This window comes from Pogonomyrmex barbatus, unplaced genomic scaffold, assembly GCF_055798465.1.
Source record: "Pogonomyrmex barbatus isolate J1 unplaced genomic scaffold, ASM5579846v1 scaffold7, whole genome shotgun sequence".
NCBI classification, from domain to species: domain Eukaryota; kingdom Metazoa; phylum Arthropoda; class Insecta; order Hymenoptera; family Formicidae; genus Pogonomyrmex; species Pogonomyrmex barbatus.
Genome location: NW_028297171.1, coordinates 241,781 through 262,012, shown reverse-complemented (window position 1 = coordinate 262,012; position 20,232 = coordinate 241,781). Strand labels below are relative to the sequence as shown.

Below are 20,232 nucleotides of genomic sequence, written 5' to 3'. Positions count from 1 at the left end.
CATAAATCGATCATAGCACCTCACTTTGAGTACTGTGCTACGCTATTAGTTGGAATGGGAGAAGCGCAATTGAGCAAACTTCAAGTAGCTCAAAACCGTGCCATGAGAGTTATTTTGCAATGCAATAGATATACCAAAGTTGAGGACATGCTGCAGACACTGCAGTTTATGTCCGTAAGGCAACGATTATATTATAATGTGGGGGTATTTATTTTTAAAATTTTAAATAACATGGCACCGATGGCGTTAAGTAATAGATTAGAAATAGTGGGAAGTGAATGTGATAGACAAACGAGACAGGCCGGAAACATTGTATTAACATTTCGTAAAACTAGAAATGCGCAAAAGAGTCTGTTTTACGAAGGAATAAAAATATACAATTCTTTGCCAACCGAGATAAAGCAGTGCATAAAAATTGAATCGTTTAAAAGAATGTTGAAAATATATGTGGTAAATAGTGTATAATAATTATGTATATGTATATGAAATAGCTGAGAAAGCTAATAAACTTCAATCTCTCTCTCTCTCTCTCTCTCTCTCTCCTCTCTCTCTCTCTCTCTCTCTCTCTCTCTCTCTCTCTCTCTCTCTCTCTCTCTCTCTCTCTCTCTCTCTCTCTCTCTCTCTCTCTCTCTCTCTCTCTCTCTCTCTCTCTCTCTCTCTCTCTCTCTCTCTCTCTCTCTCTCTCTCTCTCTCTCTCTCTCTCTCTCTCTCTCTCTCTCTCTCTCTCTCTCTCTCTCCCCTCTCCCCCTCTCCCCACCCTCCCTCCCTCTCTCCCCTTCTCCCTCTTACCCTTTTCTCCCCTTCTCCCTCTCCCTCTTTCCCCTCCCCAGTTCTTTCCCACTCCCTCTTTTTATATTAGGTGTACAAAAAAGTTCTGAGGTCTTTTTTTGTAAAATTCAATCTTTATTCAAAAACAAACAAAAAAAAAATCAGCGAAATATTCCCGTTGCATCCGTTTGCATCAACGACCTTTTGCCATCTTTCGGGTAGCTTGCGAATTCCTTGACGATAGAAGCTCACCGGCTTCGAAGCGATAAAGTCATCAATGCATTTTCGTATCTCTTCAAATCTCACGAAATGTGTATCAGCCAAATGATGCTGCAGCGACCGGAATCGGTAGTAATCGGAAGGCGCTATGTCTGGGCTATACGCCGCGTGCGAGAGAAGTTCCCAGCCTAACGCAAAGATATGGTCCTGAGTCGCTTTCGCAACATGTGGTCGAGTATTGTCATGAAGCAAGATCACTTTACGACGTCCAGTAAATGGCCTCTTTTCTTCTAATGCATCGCTCAAATTGGTCAATTGTTGTTGGTAGCGGTCTGCCGTGATTGTTTCACCCGGGTGTAACAACTCGTAATACAACATACCTTTCCAATCCCACCAAATACAGAGCAAAACCTTTTTGGTGTGGATATTGGGCTTTGGCGTTGATATCGAAGGTTGATCAGGGTCAACCCATGATTTTCTACGTTTAGGGTTATCATAAAGAATCCACTTTTCATCGCCTGTAATGATTTTGTGCAGAAAATCTTTTTTCCGGAACTTTGAAAGCAAAGTGAGTGCAGTGTCACACCAACGATTTTTGTTATCTTCGGACAATTCATGCGGAATCCATCTGCCTTCCTTCTGAACCTTTCCCATCATATGTAAACATACGGAAATGCTGCGTAACGCCAAGCTGTTCTGCAAGCTCCTTTTCAGTTTGCGCAGAGTTTATATCCAGCAGTGCTTGCAATTCGTCCGTTTCAATCTTTTGAGGGCGTCAGCACGCGATTCATCTTCAAGACTGAAATCTCCTTGGCAAAATTTTTGATACCATCTTTTACACGTAGTATGACTTACAGAGTCCTCTCCATATGCAGCACAAATCATTGCAGTGGCTTCAGCAGCATTTTTCTTCAGATGAAACGCGAAGTGGATGGAAAATCGAATATGCTCTTTTGTTATTGCCATCGTGAACACTACTGATTTTTGAGGTTATGTGCATCAAATGTCAAACCGTATGGCATTTTAGAAGGCCAAATGTCAACGCTTTAAAATCGCAAAAGGGCGGGAAGATATAAAATTTAAATTGTTATTTCGGTTGTATGAAATCTAAAGCTCAGAACTTTTTTGTACATCTAGTAAATCTTTTGTAAAAATATATAAATCTTTTCAAAAAATAAAAAATTAAATAAAAATTAAAAATGAAATAAAATATTAATTGCTTTATAAGATTAAAGTCAATAAAAGTGTTGCAATACTGCCTACAATAAACAAACATCTGCTAGTTTTATTATTTGTATTTAAAAAAAATATGATCGTGCCTCGTTGCCAAATTCACGCATAGCGAAGCTTGCGCCGAACAGCAGCAAGACACCCATGACTATCTATACGCGAGCCGTCGAAATGATCGTAGTTCACATTTACATCGTATCACAACAGCTGAAGTTCTAACTAGGCTCAATCGATTACTGAACATCAAATTATATAATAAAAATGTTTTTAGTTTATTTTTCTCTCCGAACTCTCCGACTCTACAAATAGAGATATCGCAACGCACAATCGAAATTGATAAATTTTAAGAAGCGTTCATGTCATCAGACAATCCAGAATAACTTCCTCCATATTGACATCAGGAAACAGGACTTTCTTGAGTAAAAGACATGTTTCCTTCTCTCTGTCCTTCTCTCTGACCTTATCAGCAAATGTGAGCGAGCGCTTGAATATGATCGCGTATGAAATCATTAGATTCAAATAATTGAATTATCGACTCAGCCACGGAATATCAATGCATATACAGGGTGGACCATTTAAAGCGTGACGAATTTTTATTTCAAAAATAAAGCACTACAGAACAAAAGCGTTTAAACAAAGGTTATTTTATTTCGAAGGAGATAATATTTTTAATTCGTCGATAGTATTTTTAATTCGTCATTTCATGCACATTTTCAAGGTTATTTGAAGATCAACTTTGATTTTTTTAAATGGAAACATGTTATTTTTATCACGGGATATTATTTTACGTAAAAAAGGAAGCAACTTTTGTAGGAACATTTTTTTATCCAGATCTTATTTTCGAAATAAATGCATTTCAAGAAGCATTTAATATGTTTATGATTTTAGAAGAATGCAGAGGTAACTACAGAGATGCTGCTAACGTGTGCAATGAATGTTTTACAGATCATCCGGCGAAATCTTGTATGGCATTTCTCCGTATAAAGAAGAAGAAATAACTTAGAATCTTAACTTAGAATCATTTTCTTTAAATACTCTAAAAACAACAACAAAAAAAGCAAAAAAAAAAACAAAAAATACAAAACCAAAACAAAAGGGATCAAATCCCGTTACGTCCACGTCGTTGATCTTGGGTAACGCTAAGAACGGATGATATATCATTTTGTTAAATATTTTCGAAAATAATATCCGGAAAAAAAGTGTTCCTACAAAAGTTATTACCTTCTCTACGCAAAATATAATAATATCGCGCGATAAAAATAACAAGTTTTCATTTAAGAAAGCTGACCTTCAAATAACCTTGAAAACATCCATAAGGAATTAAAAATATCATCGTATGTCTTCCTTGAAACCAAATAACTTTAATCTAAACGCTTTTTTTCTGTAGTACGCTTTTGTTCTGTAGTACGTTATTTTTAAAATAAAAATTCGTCACGCCTTAATTGGTCCACCCTGTATAATCATATTATCAATTAAATGTATCGAAAAATGTCGCACTCGCAGTAGATTCACTCACGTAACACTTGCGCCAGGGAAGGAAGAGATAGTTTTTTAGAAAACGAAAGAACACTTTATTTTTCTCAGTAACACAGGAGCTTTAACAAGAGTTTTAACAATAATATAAATGCACCGCAACACAGTTCAAACTCATACGTCGTGTCGTCGACTCTCTCGCCCAACAACAACTCTTCACAACCGCTTGACAATCGCGTCGGCAAGGAACGATCTTCACATAAAAAATCGATACGAGGCAGTGCCGAACGGAACACCGCTCAATCGTAACAGTATTATTAATTGAATACAAATTAGTTCAGTATATTAAAAATAAGTAAACATTGCAGGATGTCAGTGTAAATTAGATGTAAAAAAATAGTAAAAAAATTTTAAAAAGAACAAGGTATTGAAAGGAATGAGATTTGAAAAAAACATTATATATATATTAAGCATTTATTTAGAAAATAGAATATAGATATTATATAAGTTATTATTATTGTATTATTCCTTTATTGACTTATATCGTCCTGAGAAACGAGTATTTCCTTTATTGCATCAAAAAATACAGAATATTTCAACAATACTGCGGCAACAGTGCAACATTTCAGTTTACAGAATTCAGAACTGAAAAATACAACTAATTGGTATCAACCTTATTTATCTAACTTTATTATTCAAGTTATAATATTAATAATTTTTAAACAGAAAGGAAAATAAGTAATTCTCTACACAAAGGATTTTATAATAATAATAATATAGTTATAATATAGCGAGGAGTCAACCATTACTAAAAAAAATGTACAATGATTGCTAATGGTAATATAATCCACTTTATTGCTAGCATTACTATTGTATTGTTAGTATTTTCGTATTGTCAATAATGTTGCTTATATTTTTATTTTACTATCAATATTGCCACAGTATTAAATAGGTATTTCTAATGTATTACTTTTCTTTTCTTCTATTTTATTATTGCTAGTAGTGTCAGTATACATTTTAAAAATAATTTTTTTAAGTATATCTATTTTGTTTATTTAAGCATTATATTCCAATAACAATTTAGTAAAAATTAAAAATTAGTAAAAGAATATCAATAAATCTAGTTAAAGAAATAAAATAAATTTATTTTTTTTTTATTTTACACAATATGAGATGTAATAGCATATAATGTAATATATAATAGAATATAGAAGAATATATATATAATATATTATAATAATATATAATAGAATATATATAGAATATAGAGTATGTAATATGATATACAAGTAAAAATTTGATATATTATATGAAATTATATTAAAATTATAGGATATACTATATCGAAATAAAAATCTAAAATTTTTTTATAAAAATGTAATAAATAATATAAAGAACAGCATAACGGATAATATTGTTGTAGCCAGACCTACAATTAATAATAAAAGTAATCCGCATGGCAAAAAAAGTAGTTCGTATGAATCTCAGAAAAAGTCTTTCGAAAGACGACACAAATGCGTGATCGCCAAAATTGCGATCAGTCTTTGCGAAAAACTACAGAAACGCATCGCGCGAGAATATTGCGAAAAGCCTATCAGCAAATTCCTCAAATTGCCTCAAATTGCTCGAACCGAGCGTGATATTAATTAATCAATATCACACGATCAATCGACGCAATCAATTAGAATGCTGATCGGGCATCGACCAGTCTATAATCGGCTACACAAGGCGGAATCGAGAGAAGTCAAAAGTATAAGTCGTTCGGAATCGAAATTATAAAAGTCGCGCAAGATATTACCGAATCCCGTCGCGAAATTCACGCGAGCCGTATTATCAACATCTCAGGTGTCACACTCGGTCGGCCGCCAGAGACGCGCCGAGCCGCCCGACGCTTAATCGTGTGTGTAAAACATAACCGTTATAATATCAAGTATTTGTGCTCTTGTTAAAATAAATCAATCAAAGTAAAAGAAAGTGTGTGTTAGTGATTTCACAAATCTACGAGCACCGAGAGCCAGCCAGCGTCGACCGTGTACATCGACACCAGGCAGCGAGGACGTTTCACCGACATTACTACCAGCGCAGCCAACTGACACGCTAGTACAAGCAGCGACCATGCGAGCATATTCGATTTGTCTTCTAATGTAAGTCAGAAAAGCCATACTTTGTAAAGCGAATGTCCGCAGCGAAGGACAGCCTAGCGTATGCAACTTGGTCAAAATCGCGGCCAACAAACAACCCCGTAGAATTTCCACACACTATCTCCGCGTAAATACAGCGAGAAACGCACTAAAGGAAATACGCGACAACGTGCGCCGTGTATTAAGATAGGAAAGTGACGAAGACGTTCATGTTATAACCGAGCGCGAATTTCCGTACGACGAAAAAGATTATACCATAGCTTGCTCACTGAACGATTCCCACATTGACACACAGACACGCAAACACACACAAACAAACTTATGAGACGGAAGCCTATTTAACTCTTTCAACATATATCAATCATTGATAAACAAAATGGTCCACTCACCCGCCGAACTAAAGAACAAAATCGACAATAAAATTTTGCAACTACGGCATTCAGTTGATAGACACAGACCACAAGAAAATCAAACAAATCGCCACGTCACAATGACGCACAGCCCGATAATATTATGCTTCGTGAATTAATGGACGAAATATGCGATTTCCGCATACAAGTGAACGGATTAAGCCGGCAGGCACAATTACCTATGGGTAAACGAACGAGAGTATCTCAGAGCAAGATTTTCTGTCGCACCCGTTAGATTTAACTTACGGACGTTCGTATCAGGATATACGAAACCAATCGGGAAATTCGCTGGTATTTCTAACATTGAAAGACGTGCATAACATGATCCCACAGATCGACGGCACGTCACGAGGACGTGTGTACGAATTTCTAAACGCAAGTACGTGCTATAAAAAATATACACCCTGCGGATGAACACTCTTTATTGGAAATCAACCTTTGCACCAAATTCAAAGGCAAGGCCATGATGAATTTCCGTACGCGAGATATAGTAAACTTCGAGCAATTAAAACGAGAATTGGAAAAGGAATATTTGAGCAAACGAAGCACCGCACATTTGCAATTCGAGTTTAACTCGCTCAAACAGAAACCAAACGAGAGCGCGCAAGAATTCGATGGACGAACAGACAACATAGCCATGGAATTACGAATCCATGGAAGAAGGCAAAAGCCATACAGTCGAGCAGCAACGCTCAATCTTAGAAAATATAAAAGAGCAGGCGCTTTACAATTACCAGAACGGGTTACACGAAGAGATTAAATTGATTGCAGCGATACCAAACAATACAAGAAGCGATCGCAGGAGCAACCGCAGAAGAAAAAACGCGAGGACAGCATTCGAACGCAAACCTATCGAAATCGGTCAATGTTTATGGTAAAGCGCATCCACCAAGTCCGCGTGAGAAATGCGGAAAAATCGGTCATTATGGGCGCGATTGCAGAATTAGCCGTTTCACAAATAGATACACCCTGTCTAAACCGGAAGGACAACCACGAATAAACACAATCGAAAAATAGTGTAGCTACTACAAAAAAACAGGACATTTGCGCCAAGAATGTTGGAAACACATTAAACGGAAAACCAGAAAACAGTAGTAAAAATTCAGAAAAAATTTTTTCGAATTCGCGAAGAAAAAACCCCGTGAAAAACTTTAAAAATAAAAAGAGCGAAATCGGCGAAAGTAAATCGACCGTTCCGCGTCCCGCGTCAGAGTATCGCGTGGCACACGTCAAGGGGACATCGCTCGTCAACACTGGACTAAACGCGATCACATTACCGATTGCAGAAGCCAGAGATAGAAAAATAAATTTCCTGTTTGATATGGGCGCATCAGCAACGATAATAAAATTCAAACATTTATTAGACTACGTCCTAATCTATGAGAAAAAAACTAAGCTAATTCGCATAACAGGACATGAGATAATAACATTGGGCAAAACATACTACGGTTCAACTGTCGAAAAAAGATATAATATCCGATATACATAGTGCGAGATAATACGCCAATGGAATACGACGCGAGCAGATAGGAGCAGATTTCATTTGACAATATATAACTGCGTTCAACCCAAAAATAAATTCTGTGCAATTTAAAAATACGAATTTCAAACTTTACCCATACAGGCACGTAACTTTAGGGCCGCGCAGTGAAACAATCGTGCAAGTCACGACTATTCAAAACATCGGATTGACGAAACCAGAGGAAATGATATCTGGAATTTTTATTAAATGTTGCCTAGTCGAACCGCGAAATTACATATGTCCAATCAGTATACTAAATATTACTGAAGAAGAAAAAATCGTTCAGGTACCGCAAGTAACATTAGAAGAGATAGATATACAAGAAAAAATTAACACAAAAATCTGTGAATGCAATACAAACAAGAAGTAAAAATACAAAATTAATCTCTCGAGAAGAGCAAATAAACAATTCCTTACGCACAGAACATTTAAATAAAGAAGAACGAAAATCGGTACTAGAATTATGTCATGAGTATAATGACGTGTTTCACCTAGAAGGAGACATATTAACGTGCACAACAAAAATTAAGCACGAAATAGTGGTACGAACAGATGCGTCACCAGTAAACGTACGACCTTACCGTTTACCTGAAAAGCATAAAGACGAAGTAAACAAATAAATTCAAGAAATGCTAATGCAGGAAATTATCAGACCGAGCGTCAGCCAATGGAACGCACCACTATTAGTCGTGCCGAAAAAGACAGACACTTCAGGAAAAACAAAATTACGAATTGTAGTAGATTTCAGAAAATTAAATGATCTCACAATCGGAGATTCATTCCCGTTACCCAACATAACGGATATACTTGACCAGTTGGGCAACGCGAAGTATTTCACATTAGATCTCGCACCAGATTATCACCAGATACCAATGGCAGAGCAAGATAAAAATAAAACTGCATTTTCTACGCCATACGGTCATTATGAATTTAACAAAATGTCGTTTGGTTTAAAAAATGCACCTGCAACCTTCCAACGACTAATGAATTCAATTTTAACGAGTTTGCAAGGAATTAAATGTCTAGTATGTCTCGATGTTAATATATGGTTCTAGCCTTACAGAACATAAGATTAAAATTAGTTCTTCGACTAAGAGAGAAAGACTAAGAGAGAACAATCTAAAGCTCCAATTCGGACAAGTGCGAATTTTACGAAAAGAAGTTTATTTAGGACATATAATTATCGAAAATGGAATTTCGCCAGATTCATCAAAATTGCACTCTGTAAAAACTTTCCTACACCCAAAAAGATAAAAGACATACAATCATTTATTGGGTTAATTAGATACTACAGAAAATTTATCGAAGATTTCTCACGAATTTCAAAGCCATTAACAAAACTCACAAAAAAGGGAGAGAAATTTGAGTGAATCGAAACACAGCAAAATGCATTTGACACGTTAAAGAATAAATTAACGACGGCACCGATATTGAAATATCCCGACTTTACGAGAGAATTCCTCCTAACCACGGATGTATCGGACTATGCAATAGGATCCGTCTTCGCAAGGCGAAGTAAGTCAAGACCGTTGCGTACGCCAGCCGTGTATTATCACGAGCGGAACAGAATTATAATACAATTGAAAAAGAATTACTTGCAATAGTATGACCAGTAAAACATTTCAGATTTTATTTATACGGGACGAAATTCAAAATAATTTCCGACCATAAATCATTAATATGGTTATTCAATGTAACAGATCCCGGTTCACGTTTAATTAGATGGAGATTAAAGTTGGAAGAATACGATTACGAAATAATACACAAAGCTGGGAAAGCCAACGCTAACGCTGACGCATTAAGCCGTAACGTAGCGGCAATAACAGAAAAACAATAAACTGATGACATCGCGTCAGAAAAACAATACAGAAGAAGAAGATAAAAGACAAATATTTTACGAGTACCATGACGCACCTGTAGGAGGACACCAGGGCGTTGAACAGACAATAAATAGAATACGATTACACCACAACTGACCAGGATTAAAACAAGATGTTGAACAATACATCTCAAAATGCGAACATTGCCAGAAGAACAAACGCGCTAAAGCATCTTTAATATTAACAGATACACCAACAAAACCATTTGAAAAATACGCGTTAGATATCATAGGACCTTTGCCTGTAACGATGATGGGAAACAAATATATATTGACATTTCAGGACAGCTTAGCAAAATTTAGCAAAGGAATACCGGTACAAAACTAAGAGGCGACAACAATAGCAAAAGAGTTTGTAACAAAAATCGTATTAGAATATGGAATCCCAGATAAAATCCTGACCGACCAAGGAACAAACTTCACTAGCGAATTATTTAAAAATACATCCAAATTATTAAAAATATAAAAATTGCAAACAACGGCCATCCGGAAATAAACGGAGCACTTGAAAGATCACACCAGACATTAACTGAATATTTACGATACTATATTAATAACAATCAGACAGACTGAGATGAGTGGATATTGTATGCGATGTTTGCGTATAACACGACACCGCACACCGCTACGGGTTTCACGCCGTTCGAACTGATTTACGGACATCAAGCACCGCTACCTACGGCCCTAACCAGCTCACCCAAATCATCATAGACATACGATGATTATGCGCAAGAACTCCATGAAAGGATACGAGCCGCGAATCAAATAGTGAAAGAAAGCGTCAAAAAGGAAAAACAAAAAGCAAAGGAAAACTATGATAGAAAAACAAAAATACGCACATTCGAAATGAGAGACAAAGTACTATTACACAACGAAACAGTTCGATGGGGACGATCGAAAAAATTAGATGCATTATGGATCGGACCCTATATAATTCTAGAAAAAACGGGTGACGTAAATTATAAAATAAAAATGGGTCGCCGAACAATAAACGTACACGCGAACCGAATCAAAGCGTTGGAAAACTAAAATAAAAGCGCATAATACTAAAAAATAATAATAGAAAATAAAAAACAATGGGACTTATCGACAGAAAAATCTCAGCAGATCCAGATAATAACGCTCAATAATAAATCCAATTTACTAAAAACTAAAACTAACAGCTAGCACACTACAACACTACACTAAAAAAAAACTAAAAGTAAAAAATAAAATTGGAGCTCTTAAGAGCTACCCGGCGGAGGCGGGAAGCTCGTCCTCGTCCAGATCGTTGGCTGGCAAATCCTCCAACGGATCATCCACCAGGTCATCTTCCACCTCCACGTCAGCCAAAATGACCTCAGGCATGCAAATGAGTAACTCGTAGAGTTCCACAGATCACGGCAATTCTGTAACTCTATCGGGAGCATCATTGGTAACGAATCAAATACAATCCTCGCCGACGTGGAAAACACCATCATTATAAAAACAATTCACAATCCATAACCACTCTCGCACGCGACGGAAATGCATCCGAGCGGCAGGGTTATCAATAAACTCATTGACTTCAGCATCGTGACGTATTTTATTTCGACGTCAAAGCGTCGTCATCGAACGATGCTTTTGCCGCTGCACCGTCGTCGAACACCGGCGGCGACGCGTCGCGATCGGAGCGATTTTCGCGAGAGCCCATGTCGATGAAGATGTTTCGACAACTGACGAGATGCAGTCAGAAGATTCATCGCAAAAAGATGGAATATTAGAAGGCTCACACGGAATATCTAATACCGATAAAAATAAAAAAAGATAGACCAGCAAAAGTAACCGCTAAAAAAGACACCAAGAGAAATGATAAACGTTATAAAAAGCAAGCTCAACAGGTCCAAAGGAGAATCTTTTTAACTAAGAAAGCGAAATAAGAATAAAATAATATTATGCCAGGGAATACGAAAAAAAAAACGCCGATTTCGAACATCGCAAACTCTTCATAAAAAATAAGAAATTTTATTTTAACATTGCAGAATAAAGATATGGATAACCAATGGAACTATGGAAGGAGAAGAAAAATTACCATTTGAAGTAGAGAACTTCACTCCGGGATATACTTCAAAGAAATAGAAAAATTGAACGTAATCGATTCATTCTGGAAAATAGTTATAAGAATAGATATTTCACCAATCGAAAAACGAGCAAATAGAAGAATACATTCTTAAAACACAAAACGTATGCACTATACAACTTACGAACAAAGGGTCATATCACAACTATCATAACATAATTAAAAATAACTACCAGGGACTAAAAATTAAAACATTTAACGAAAAGAATAAACTCTCTGTATAAGACACAAAATACGAAAACGAAACGAGGATTGATAGATGGAATAGGAACTGTTGCCAAGACATTATTTGGAACAATGGACAATGATGACAGAAAATTAATCAACGAACAATTAAATATCTTACATGACAAACAACAAACGACAGAACACATAATAAAAAATCAAATTAAAATTATAAATACGACGATAGCACATATAAACAATCACGAAAGGTAATTCAAAATAACGAAAACGTTTTAGCTGATGCAATCAAAAAATTAGAAACGACAATAACAGCGGAAATAAGTAGCAAAAACATAAAGAAACATTTTATAATTATCAACGCAATACTTGACGAATTGATACAGCACGCGGAAGACACACTAGAATATCTAACTGCGATAAAAAGAATACTACACTCGCGACTAATATCATTAGAGGAGATAATGGAAAACCTTAAGGAAGTGACTACCTCAAGGATTATATTTCCCATTTAAAATAAGGAAAGAGGATTAAGACTACGATAGAAAAAGTAACGACGATGAGCGCGCACTGCGACAAAACAGACGTTTATACAATCCTACATTTTCCGTTAATTTCACTTCCAACATACGAAATACTAAACATAATACCACTACCGGTACCACACAAGCAAAACATGTCCGCATTAATAGAAATAAACAACCCACTGATACTGACAGACACACGTACGCAAGACCGACTCACGAAAAGTTAAGACAATATAAAGAAGTAAATGCAAAATATTTGTGTGAACAAATTTTCCCGATTAGCAATGTTAAGATCGACTATGTTAGACCACTATGCGAAATAGATATATATGTAGAAACCGACAACCATTATAAAAATTGTAAAATTAAATATATCAATAAAAAATAGCATATGGATAGCCTTAAGTAATTCATACTCTTGGTTATATTTTACACCAGCGAAACAAACTATTACAATCTCATGTAAAAATAATAAAGAAATGCGTAAAACTATTACAAATACGGGAAAAATAACATTATCAAATAATTGTAAAATAGTTACAGCGGACGCGATAATAAAATCAAAAATTATCAACCATGGAAAAGAAATAAAAATTTATCTACCAGAGTATAACATTACAATACTGAGCGAAATCCTCAAGGCGAACAAAGCAGAAAAAATTAAATTAAAAGTTGTACAAGACCCGACAGACCTGACAGAATTAACAAAGAAATTAAAATGAATAACAAAATAAACACTAACGAGATAGCCTCCTTTTAAAAACACTTTGTATATTCTATATCAATAAGCAGCAGATTAATAATAGCCATCGCTATCATAACAATAATAATTGTAACAAAAAATAAAAAACAACAGAACACAACTAAACAACTAAACAAATACTAGTAGAGTTAAGTAGGAATAGTGAACTACGTACTATAGATCGCGCCGTTAGAAGAAGCGAAAGTACGCGATTCTAAACAAACGATTGTAACAAAAAAAATGTATCAGGAAATTTTTATAAAAGCGAAAATCTCGTACCTCCGTTTTCTTTTACTAACAGAGGGGGGAGATGTTGTAGTCAGACCTATAACTAATAATAAAAGTAGTCCGCATGGCAACAAAAGTAGTCCGCATGAATCTCGGAAAAAGTCTTTCGAAAAACATAAATGCGTGATCGTCAAAATTGCGATCACTTTTTCGAAAGATTGCAGAAACGCATCGCGCGAGAATATTGCGAAAAGCCTATCATCAGCAAATTCCTCAAATTGCTGATCGAATCGAGCGTGATATTGATATTGATCAATCAATATCAATCACGCGATCAATCGACGCAACCGATCAGAATGCTGATCGGGCATCGACCAGTCTATATAATCGGCGGACACAAGACGGAGTCGAGAGAAGTCAAAAGTATAAGTCGTTCGGAATCGAAATTATAAAAGTCGCGCGAGATATTACCGAATCCCGTCGCGAAGTTTATACGAGCCGTATTATCAGCATCTCAGGTGTCACACTCGGTCGTCGGCCGCCAGAGTAACGCGAGACGCGCCGAGCCGCCCGACGACACTTAATCGTATGTGTAAAATATAACCGTTATAATATTAAGTATTTGTGCTCTTGTTAAAATAAATCAAAATAAAAGAAAGTGTGTGTTAGTGATTTCAAGAGGACCCCTACATTTGATCCTGCTCGGAATTCCAACTTTTTAGACTTAGTGAACCCGACTATCCCGAATATTAACATCGTAGTCCATCCGGAGTTATAACAATATAACCCTATATAACCCCCCCCCATATAACAATATAAAAAAATAATTTATTACATTTGAAGTTTTTGAATTTTCTTTGAATTTCGGCACATACTTAATGATGAACGGATTTATATCATTTAAAATTATCAATCCATATTATACATTTTATCCATATTATACATATATTATACATTTCTTACCTCTTTTTGGCCATTCGAATTTATCTAAATTCAACATTCAGCATACAAAAATTTAATTTTGTGTGTATTTTGTGCCACATGTAGCACCCCTCCTATTACCTTTCCTATATGCCATCCTATATCATAATAAACAGAATAATATTTTTCGCTCAATCTCAATCTCAATTCTCCACTTAATTTCATACACATTTACAATGTTCTCGACATTTATGTTCATACCAAACTTGATATAATCTACCACTAGATAATCTAGTTTTCTTTTGATACAGCCAACAAAATGAAAACTTTTTTATAATATTTTTTTCCCCATTAACATTCACATTTAAAAATAAATCTTTATTATTTTCTATATGATTAATATAATCTCTAAAATTTGTTTGATTTTTAAATATTGAAATATTATTTTCTAAATCTTCAAAATTTTCTTCGAAATTTTCATTAACAGATACAATATCATTACTTTGTTCTTATATAATATTATCATTTTCCTTTTTTTCATTACTTTCCTCTTCAGTGAAATGTCGAATGTCAATGAAATGTCAAATTTTGATCATTTCAAAATTTTTTTTAATTTCTTTTTTTATTCATATTCATTTTTAATTGTACAATAATATTTGATGCATTGTTTTTAGCAATATGTAAAATTGTTTCAAGGTATGTAAAATTGTTTCTGTAGATAGAATTTCATCAGATTTTAAAATTGCATCCGAAGAAATTTCTAATCGAGTATTTTTTTCTCATAAAAATCGAAACGTATTTCCTAAAAGTAAGAATATATATTATTAAAATAATTAAACTTTTATAATCATCTGTGTAATATAATGAATTCTGAAAGGCGCGCTACACTAAGAAAAAAACACTTTAGAAAATTAGATATGGGTCTATGAAATCATATATCTTTAGTTCTTAATATCTTTTCGAAGAATCAACATTTTTTAAATAATATTTTTTTCTCCTAAGGAAGTCAAACAATGATATGTACAATAAAAATATAATTATAAAAATAATTAAATTTTGGAATAATAAGCTTTAAAAAAATTCAAATCTTTAGAAAAGCTAAGTAGATAAAATTTGTTATCTGGAAACTATCTAGCTTTTTAAAATTGATCATTATGAATTGAACTTATAAGATGATCCCGATTGTAAAATTCCAAATGGGATGAACCATCTCTATCTTTTTCTTTAACGATCATCCTATTTCTCTCTTTCTATATTCTTATTAATACTTTTGCTTTCGTTTTGTCTAGATTCTCATCACACAGTCTACTCCTTATCCTACCTTTATCACCCCTTATCTCATTCTCTTGTTATGTCGCAGTTTCTTCTGTATTGCTCTAACTTATCCTCATATTTTTTACAGAATACACATCTTTTATAGTCCTCTTCTATTCAATATTTGTTGATTTCCTCCATGTTTCCACACCTTAATTTAAATAAAGCCCTCCCTAAACCACCTTCCCCAAACCTATCCTTTCAAGATTCCTCTTTCTTATATAATTAGCACTGCCTTCTATCATTCTATATTTCTTTATACCTTATATTGTATTTCAGATACACTAACTACTCTCCTCTCATTGCCTTTGTAAATCTTTTTCTCTTTCTACTATCCTTCCCTCTAGGTCACTTCCTTTCCTCCATTCAATATCTAGAGCTCCAATTTTCAATTCATTCCTATTATAAAATTTCTCCCTTTCTCTACTCTATTTATCCTTCCACTTGCCTTTCTTCTTTTTCAATATTTATATAGCATATTTTCATCCTCTTTTCCTTTAATCTTTTCTTCATATTTCATCGTTTTTATTCCCCACCCTACCCTTAACTTGATCGTATCTAATTCCCTTGTAATTATGTGCCTTGGCATGCAAAAATTCAACCTGAAAATCCATCTCACGTAGTCCATCACCTTTTCCAATCCTTCCTTTTCTTCCCATCTCCAGATCTCTGCTCCATAGGATACTCTGACTTAAATATTTAAACACTATCCATCTCCTTGTAAAGTCATTTTTGCAAATCCTTTCATCTAGCCCGCTTCCTTGCAGCCATTTTTCCTTTTCTATTAAGTTCTTTTATGTGTTCAGTATAACTTCTTTCCCTATTAAATGTGAAATCTAAGTACTTAAAAACCTGCATCTCTTCTAGCCTATCTCCACCCCAATTCCAATTTTCTTTGCTTTCTCTTCTGTTTCTATTAAATACTAATATCTTTCAAAAATAACAAATTGGGCTCGATAGATAAACATCTAACAATAAAAAAGGACTACGAGTCAAGCTGGATGACAGTTGCTAATTTATTCTTTTAATATAAAATTACAAACCGCGATAAACATAAACAAAACAAACATTTCGATCCTTACTTTGGTCTTCATCAGTGTGTAAACATTGGATTATGATTACTGACTATATATTCGCAGTAACTTCTAAAAAGATGATACGCCTTACAGTGTTCGACGGTGTAAACTGATTATTTCGCATCGCGTAGTTGGTCGCAAATTGTGGTCCTCATAGAGGAAGTCTCAATAAGGCAATTATACGATCAAGCGTGACCCAAAACATCTCAAATCTAATTAAATAATATGGAAAAGATAATTACAATTTTCAAATTGCAAAATTGAGTTGGTACACACATAAGAAGAAAATGTTCAGTCAAACTAGTCAAAACTTTAAAAATTAATGAGAAAAGGGAATATAGACAAAATAGTCAAAAATTAATAACAGTCAATAATGAAAACGATATTGTCAAATAAAAACTTCAAATAAAAACGATATCTATAATGAAAAGATAAAAACGATTATCTATAATGAAAAGATAGGTCAAATATTAATGTATAGTCAAATTATAAGTTATGAAATTGAATAAATAAATAAGTGAATAAGAAATAAAAAATATAAAGGTCAATTAAAAGTAAAAGAACAAATATATAAGTAAAATATATAAAATATATATAAAATATATAAGTAAAAGAACAAATTAATTATATTATAATATATTAATTAACGTACGGTCATACTTGATGGTAAAATTGTGAAGTGTGGAGAGAAAATTACCAATAGATTGTAGAATTGAAACTCCTCGAACAACATATTGTGGATAAGTGAGAGTGAATGCTAAAGAAGATCTAATTACAGGAAGAGATGGGGAAGAGTGGGGAGAAAGAAGGAGATTGGTGGAGGCAATAACGACGAAAAGGAAGAGAAGAAATAAAATAGGGAAATAAATAGGAGAGAGGAAGGGGATTAAAAGAAAGGAAGGGAATTAAGAATAGGAAGATATGTGTCTGAGAGCAACTCCGTGTCATTCTGCTTATTTAAACTTTTACGTTGTTTTTTAATGTGTACCATTTCTGAAATAGATCTTTTTTTGAGATTGGGTTCCTTATCTCCACGTTATCCCAATCAAACAAATGACTCTCAGAAATATGCTATGACGACAGAAGAAGATCCACTTTTTTTTATTTATATCAGTGATACATTCGTGGATCCTCGTTTTCAATTGTCTTTTTGTTTGCTTGTCCGACATAAGTCGATTCACAGTCATTACAACTGATCTTGTAGACGTGTGTGTGAAGTTGGCGTCTCATTTCGCGGAAACTCACAAATTATTGAGAGTTCTGACTTCCTTTCGAATAGTTCTAGAGTTCCTGATAAATTAAACAAATAGTTCTGCTCATTAAAGCGAAAAAATCGGTTCGGACAAAGTGAGACGCCAGGTTCACGCCGCGTCTCACTTTGTCCTAAATAAGTTCCGATGTTCGCCGATGCAAGATTTTGAAAGATTTATAGTTCTACAACAGTTCTATAAAGAGTTCTGTCAAATTAAAGCAAAAAAAATTATTTAAACATAAATACAGAGTAATTATTATTATTAATGTATTATTAATGTATTATTAATGTAATAAGAGATCGAGCTAAACTACAAACAAACAACTCGGAATTCTGACTTAAAAATTATACTTTTCGTATAGTTCTTAACATGAAAAAGCATTTTCTAAAGAGTTCCGAGCAATTATAATAACGTACGATTGTTAAATAAATAAATACCGTCCGAGCGTCACGTACTTAGACACATAGGTATGAGACGCTGGCCGCTATTTCGGAGTTCTGGCTTAAAAATTATACTTCGTATAGTTCTCAACATGCAGAAGCATTTTCTAAAGAGTTCCGGGCAATTGCGATAACGTACAATTGTTAAATAAATAAATATCACCCGAGCGTACTTAAACACATAGGTATGAGACGCTAGCAGTTATTTCAGAGTTCTGGCTTAAAAATTATACTTTTCGTATAGTTCTCAATATGAAGAAGCATTTTCTAAAGAGTTCCGGGCGATTGCGATAACGTACAATTGTTAAATAAATAAATACCGTCCGAGCGTCACTTAGACACATAGGTATGAGACGCTGGCCGCTATTACGTGATGTTCGGGTGATATTTATTTATTTAACAATTGTATGTTATCGCAATCATCCGGAACTCTTTAGAAAATGCTTCTTCATATTGAGAACTATACGAAAAGTATAATTTTTAAGCCAGAACTCTGAAATAACGGCTAGCATCTCATACCTATGTGTTTAAGTACGTGACGCTCGGACGGTATTTATTTATTTAACAATCGTACGTTATTATAATTGCCCGGAACTCTTTAGAAAATGCTTTTTCATGTTGAGAACTATACGAAAAGTATAATTTTTAAGCCAGAACTCCGAGTTGTTTGTTTGTAGTTTAGCTCGAGCTCTTATTACATTAATAATTACTCTGTATTTATGTTTAAATAATTTTTTTTGCTTTAATTTGACAGAACTCTTTATAGAACTCTTGTAGAACTATAAATCTTTCAAAATCTTGCATCGGCGAACATCGGAACTTATTTAGGACAAAGTGAGACGCGGCGTGAACCTGGCGTCTCACTTTGTCCGAACCGATTTTTTCGCTTTAATGAGCAGAACTATTTGTTTAATTTATCAGGAACTCTAGAACTATTCGAAAGGAAGTCAGAACTCTCAATAATTTGTGAGTTTCCGCGAAATGAGACGCCAACTTCACACACACCTTGTAGACAGCATAACATTGTGATAATCTGTCTAACTTGTCTTTGCCAATAATAATAAGATGTTTAAGTGTGTTTGACAGGGAAAAAGTGACTGTGAGATTATATCTTTTTGTCAATATTTGGAAACTCTCAGAAACATTTTTTACATAGCAAACGGTAAAATAGACTTTCTTGTCAGTAGTAGGATTTTCGGCGTTAGGCTCTATAGGTTCTTGTTTTTTGTAAAAAAAGATATTTCAGTCTGTAGTTGATAGTATTTACTATAAAATCCAAAGGATATCCATTTCTCAATAAAATGGATATGGTCTCTTCTAAGTTTTTTGAGTGGAATTGGGAATGTGATAATAAGACCACTTTGTCTACGAGATCAAAAATAATATCTTTTTTGTGTTTCTAAGGGATGGTGGGAATTGTAATTGAGATATCTTCCTGAAAAAATAGGTTTATGGTAACAATCAAAAACGATTCTCTTATTCTCAACAATGAATAAAGTGTCGAAAAAAAACTGAGATGGCGATCGACTTCTTTTTCCATTGTAAATTTCAACCGTTCATGTAACGAATTGAAACTATCCAGTACAATATCAAGAGTATACGTTAGTGCACAAAAAACTATATCATCGACGTACCAGTAATAAAAAGATAGTTGGAAAGGTAACCTTTGAAGTCCCTTCCAGATTCTGGATCACTATCCGCAATGATTGGAAATAGCGAGAAGCCCATGGGAGTGTGAAAAATTTGCTTATAAATTTTATTAAAGGTAAAGAACGTCGAACTGATTATTAACTTAATAGCAAGCATGA

The 20,232-nt window shown here is 34.4% G+C and overlaps 1 protein-coding gene and 1 pseudogene across 7 annotated transcripts in view; both read right to left on the bottom strand.

Moving 5' to 3' along the window:
* The window catches only part of LOC105432862 (uncharacterized), a 552,262-nt gene that overhangs the window by 515,876 nt on the left and 16,154 nt on the right, over positions 1-20,232 (bottom strand). The window lies entirely within an intron of this gene.
* Positions 14,563-20,152, bottom strand: LOC148934807 (uncharacterized; annotated as a pseudogene).